Below are 6,000 nucleotides of genomic sequence, written 5' to 3' on the forward strand. Positions count from 1 at the left end.
TATGTCACATCCCAGCTCCTTGCGGACCCAGCCTACTAATGGTGAGAGGAAACCAAGCAGCCGCAAGCAACAGACAGGAAAGGCTTTGACTCTTAAGCACTGCTCAGCGTTAACTACACACATATTAAATACACATGTTATCACACACGGTGTTTCTAGCCGAAACGTGAAACACAGCCTCCTACTAGCTACTGTGAAGAAAATTTACTCTGTCCCAGCCAAAACCACCATGTGAACATCCCAAAAAGTGATGACTTTATATAGAACTTGCTGTGTATATATACGGATGCTGTTCTAAGTGAAGGAAAAAGTACTTCCAGTGTTTAGTCCTAGACAGCATTATTGCCCTCATGGAATCCTTTGACAATTCCTGCACACACAGACCAGTAACAGAAATTGCCAGGTACCACACTTCTTAACTTTCTAAAACTTTTTATCTTTTTAAAAAGTACTTTATTATAAAGGTGACATGATATTTCAGTCTCTGTAATATTTCAGCTTTCATTTTAATGTTCACCATTTGGCAGTATTTCAACACCTGTTTCCAGTAGCCTACACCATTTTATTTATGCTGTATTTCTCTAATGAACTTATTCCCCCTTACCATGCTGAACTATTTAATTACTAGATACTAATAAATTAAATTCTTGCACTAGAAACCCACAGGCATAAAGTCTGGATTTTAAGTATTATAGTCCCACTTTTCCTTCACATCTTAAAAGCTCTTCCGGCTTCTTAAGATCTTTGTTCATTTCACATGTGGAAGAAATAAACAGGATTCTTCCTTCCACCCTGGGTTTTAAACTCAATTTCTAAATATTTGTTCGATATCATTTGCTAAATATTGGTCTTTTTTCCACTGACATGGGATTTGAGCCAATCAAGCTCATTTAGAATGATTTTTCTCAATGTGGTATCTCACACACAGTTCCATAAAATTTCTTCCATTCAGGATCCTGTAACTTAATCCATATGCCTAGGAAGACCTCAACACCTAAAAACAGAGCTGAGCAGGCAGTAACATAAGCTGCTGCAGTAAATTAATTATTTTTTATGGACCATCCAAATTCTGTTTAATTACTCTTTAGTTTAAGTTCTTTGTTCTGGACTAAAAGTTACCAGTGTGTGATAAAAAAATTACTGTGACGTAGTAAAGTACATAGTCACAAGCCAGCACTGCGCCAGATCTGTGTGGAGAGGCAATGGAGGGAATCTTTTCCTGGCTGCTGTAAACATGTGCCTACAAACAGACAACAAACAACCCTGAATATCTTTCATTTGTTCTAAAGTTCATGCAGTTTGGCAGTAATGCTGATGTGAAGGAGAAAGCCTTACCTGGCTGGACTTAGCAGTATGAATTGCAGACTGGAGTCCACTTATAGATTCCAAAATGTTAGGACTAAAAGGAGCATTTTATAGTCCTTTTATGAATGTAGAAAGCACAGAAAGGAACCTGGATTTGTTAATACTGCATGAGAGAAGCGTGAGGCTTGTGCAGTTCATGGTATAGCACTGTCATTGCTAAGGATGGTTACATGAACAGTTAGAGAATTCCTGTAATACATCAATCTCATACATCATGCAGCAATAAAAAATTGATAGAATGCCATTACCTTAAATTAAAAAACAGTAATTCACTTCAGCTGTTTATGTCATCTGACCCATGTACAAATGTTATACTACTTTCTCATCACAATCCTGAAGTTGTTGGTTGAGCTAAGTGCTCAGCAGTTTGCTGGTCACTATTTTTCTTTGGAAGAACTCCCTATAACCAAGGAAGAGTACTCCTACACGAGGGAGAGATGTGGAAAAGTCCTGTGATCAGGCTGATCCCCTCCATACTAATGAGCTTTTAAAAGGTGGTGGAAATCAGAGTTGCACCAAAACCAAACCAAACCAAACCAAAAAAAAAAAAAAAAAAAAGGCGTGTAGAACTTCATTCATGATAGGTCTCAACTGCATCTAAATCTGTTTCCATACAAGTGGTGAATTATCCCATTCAGTTGTACTAAAAAAGTGTGAGTCAGGCCAAGTGAAAGGACTGAAAAGGCCTTACATGTGTAAGAACCACATGATAATGTAGAGAAAATCAGGTACTTGGGCAAAATGCTACAATTCTAGACTTTGAGATAGTGCTCAGTGATCTGATTGTTGACCTAACACTTCTTCATGTACAGAGAGGAATTTGGGTTTTTTAAGCATTTAATCATAGACCTGCTTAACCTATTGTAATCAGTTTGTCATTTATCCAAGAGGTTGAACAGAACATATGTATTTTTTCATGTAATTAAGAATGATCATCAAAGTTCAAAATCTAGAAACAAGAAAACATGGAGATTGAAAGTTTCTGGCAAAAAATCAAAGAGGTATTTGGAAAGGTTTTCTGTCTCATAGGCACTTTCAAAGCTGAGCTTGCCAGCAAATGTTGAAAATAAAACTAGACCCTTGTGTCAGAATATTTAGAAATAAATCTGTTGATTTCATTATAAAAGTACTTCTTTGTTGTCATTCTGTGATGATACAGGCTTTTTTAAAAAAATTGAGCTTTCTTTTATTAATGTAGAAAATTTTTAAGAGTAGTTTCTCTTTTTCAGTAATATAGCTTCCTTATGTTCTCTCATGCCATTTCATGTTTTCAGTATGTTTTAGAAGGTCCTCCATAATTCTGGAAAAATAATTTTAAAAACCCAAACCAAAACCCAGAAGATTATTGATATAATATAATTTTTTTCAATCTTTTTCAGGCACTGACATCACATCTTAGTGATTATTTTCCTCTTTTACTCTAACAGTAAGGAACTACAAATAAACTATGTCTTTCAAGCTATTCTGCAACATTTCCTTTCATAAGAGTAGTTAGTAAGGTTCAAGGTTTTTAAAATGCTGCATTTGCTAATATATCACAAACTGCACTAGAAATTGCACTTGATTTTTATGCCAGCTGCTAAAAGGTTCATGATTTGGCTTTGTCAATATTAGTAGTTCTTCCCAAACCTTTGCCTTGAAGAGCAGCAATAGTCCTTTGAATCTAGATTTTGACCCTTGTTACACCCAGGACTCTGCACTCAAATCTGTTCTCTAGGTTTCTAATTGTTTGAGTGCTACTTTAGAAAATCAATAGTACATGAGTCACATTAGGGTTTGGCTTTCTAACTGTCTGCCCAATCAATAGCATCCTGCTCATTGACACTAAAAATTTTTCCTGAAATAGAGTAACTGATCAGATACAGAGCTACAAGGCAAAATTACGGCTGTCCTACCTAGACCAAGTGGCTTTTGTATAGTAGAAGCTAGAGAATTCTCTGAAGATTTGTATCCTATTATGAACTATACTGGCTCTTATGAAAAATAATGGGAATGTGTGTTTCTCATTAAAATGTTAAAGAGAAGCAAATTATATCCATCATTACTCAACTAATGCTTTCCTGTTGGAAGTAACTAGTTTTACAGTAGTAAAATGCATGTTCAGATTTCTGTTGCTTTTGCTTGGTTTTCCAGATACAAATGTTGCACTGGATTGATCATGGTATTTTGCATTTTCTTTGAAAATTGAGATCAATGGACTTTATTTTACAGGTAGAAAATTAAGGAAGAACTGAACCTAAAAAAATAACTTTGCTGTTAAATCACATTCAAAAGGAGATTCTCCTGACTTTATGTTATTATCTATCCTATTGATTTCTTAAGAGTTTATTGCACTAATTTTGACCCTAAAAAGCCCTATAGATCTTTTTAAAATATGAGTATTAAATTTCTGAAAATTGGGTCACATGGATTTGGAGGACGAAATAAGATTTCCTGCTCAATCCTGAAACAGAAACCAGTTATACCACCAGATGGAGTATAAAGGATGAAATAGCTTGGCTTCCTTAACATCACTGCCTTTTTATTAAATCAATAAAAATCAGTTTTTAAGGGCTGCTTATATGCTCTATGTTGCTGCTATTATATCATTTTCTCTGGAAACTTGCCAATGATTGCTGAAAACATGGATATTTCCACAGAACTCCTCTTCTTTATTCATGAATAATAGTAGTACATTCAACAAAATGCTAAGCTCAGGGGATGATAATTACTATTATAAGATCAAGGACATTTCTGTGAACAGCTTTTCTGTGAAAATCCTTGAATTTATAATCTCCAAATTGTGGCAGCTGTTGCTGTACTGGAAAAAAAGAAAAGATCATGTGGGGCAAGGTAGGGGGAAGGTAGAGAGATAGGATAAATAAAATGTGACCTTTTTGTTATTGCAAATAGTTACTATATGTAAGTTATTAACATGTTTGGGGGTTGTTGTGGTTTTTTTTTACTTTGAGTTTTAAGGGATTTGCTTGTCAGCGGAAGGCAGGTTTGGTTTTTTGTTGGGGCGGGGGGGGTGCTGGTGTCCCAATAATGCAGTTATTACTTTAGTCAGTTAAACTTAAGAGAGAAATTTTTTGATGATACAAAATCATGCAAGCAAATTTCTAGTTCTAAGAATCATATTTCATCTTGTTTAAAGTCTGTCTCGGTTGCAAAGGAAAAATATATCCTGATTTATACCCTTGTATGACAACTGAGACAATGGAATATGCTGTCTTGTAGCAGCTAGTGGATCTCTGAATAGACTGGCTCATAGATTTCTTTTCCCTCTATTGTTCTTCCTTCTGAAGACAGGGATATATTACTACCCAGAGATATCCTCATATGCTTCCCATTTCCATCTGAAAAAAAAAAGTTAACTTTTACAAAACTTCCCAAAGTTTTCCCCTACGAAAATTACTTTGATAAGGTACCTTGTAAACAGTTTGTATTCATAGAAACTCCATCTGGAGAAACTCTAAAAGTAAGATAACACCAGTCTGATCAAAAGGTATACTGAGGGATTTCCACCTGAACCAGCAAGACTGGAAGCCTGCAGCATCTTTTGAAATTAGCCCTTGGCATTCATAGGAGAACAAATGCAAACAGCATTCCACAGGATCTTTGTTGTGTGTCCAAAGGACTCAAACCATCACTACCCAAGGATTAGTAAGAACATAGCAGTCACTTATGAGACTGCCCACGTGTATTTTCCAAGTCACCAATTGCTTTCACATCAGGGAGTTCTTTTGCTTTTTCTGTTTAGTAGCCCTCAACAGATCTCTTTTGCAATGTTAGTCCAGGCTCCGTTTGAGCTCATGTCAAATCTATGCACTGACAACATCCTGTAGTGCAGAAATTGACAGAATATGCAGCTCCTGTCTGAAGGATTTTGCTTGTTTTGAGCCTGGATCGTCTCTGCCTTGACTCTTGTTACAAGTCCCACTTAATTTATGCCACCAGTGATTTTGCAGCCTCTGACATAACCCTTCTTTTGATTAGGACAGGGTTCTTTGGTTTGTTTGGGGTGTTTTTCCAAAACTGAAAAATCCACCTCATTCTTTTGTTCCTTGTAAAGAAGTTTAAAGAAACTGTTACATGCATTGGTCATGTGTGTTATCCTCCTCTGAATCTTCTATAATTCCAATACGCCTTTTCCAAGATCAGGGGGATAAGAATCAGGATGATGATATGGTTTTTTACGTATTATTTTCAAACAATTTTCTTTTGTTTTTGCATTTATAGAGTATTAAGTTGAAGTTCTGCACATAAACTAGGGTCCATCTTCTATGTAGTTATGATCAGCCCAATTTTTTATGTGTGAAACTAGCATTGTTTTGCCCCAGGTCCATCATTTCACATTTGTCTGTCTTGAAGTTCACCTGGCATTTCAGCTGCTAGGTGATTTGGTCTTATAAGATGCAGGAATTTTTATCATTAGATCATTTAAAAAAATCAGATTGGTGCACATTTCTAACATACATTTAAAGTACAGGTCACACTTGGATTTGTAGTTGTCTTTTGTTTTGAAAAAATAGTGACATTGTAGGATGAAAAGGCAAAGGACAAGACATTTATCTTAAGAAAAATAGAAATTCTATCACACTAAGTATAGTGTAGAAAGCCATTGTATCACTGAAGATTTATCTCTGTGCATCT

Source organism: Onychostruthus taczanowskii, unplaced genomic scaffold (genome assembly GCF_017590055.1).
Source record: "Onychostruthus taczanowskii isolate IOZ18803 unplaced genomic scaffold, ASM1759005v1 scaffold122, whole genome shotgun sequence".
In the NCBI taxonomy this organism is placed as follows: Eukaryota; Metazoa; Chordata; class Aves; order Passeriformes; family Passeridae; genus Onychostruthus; species Onychostruthus taczanowskii.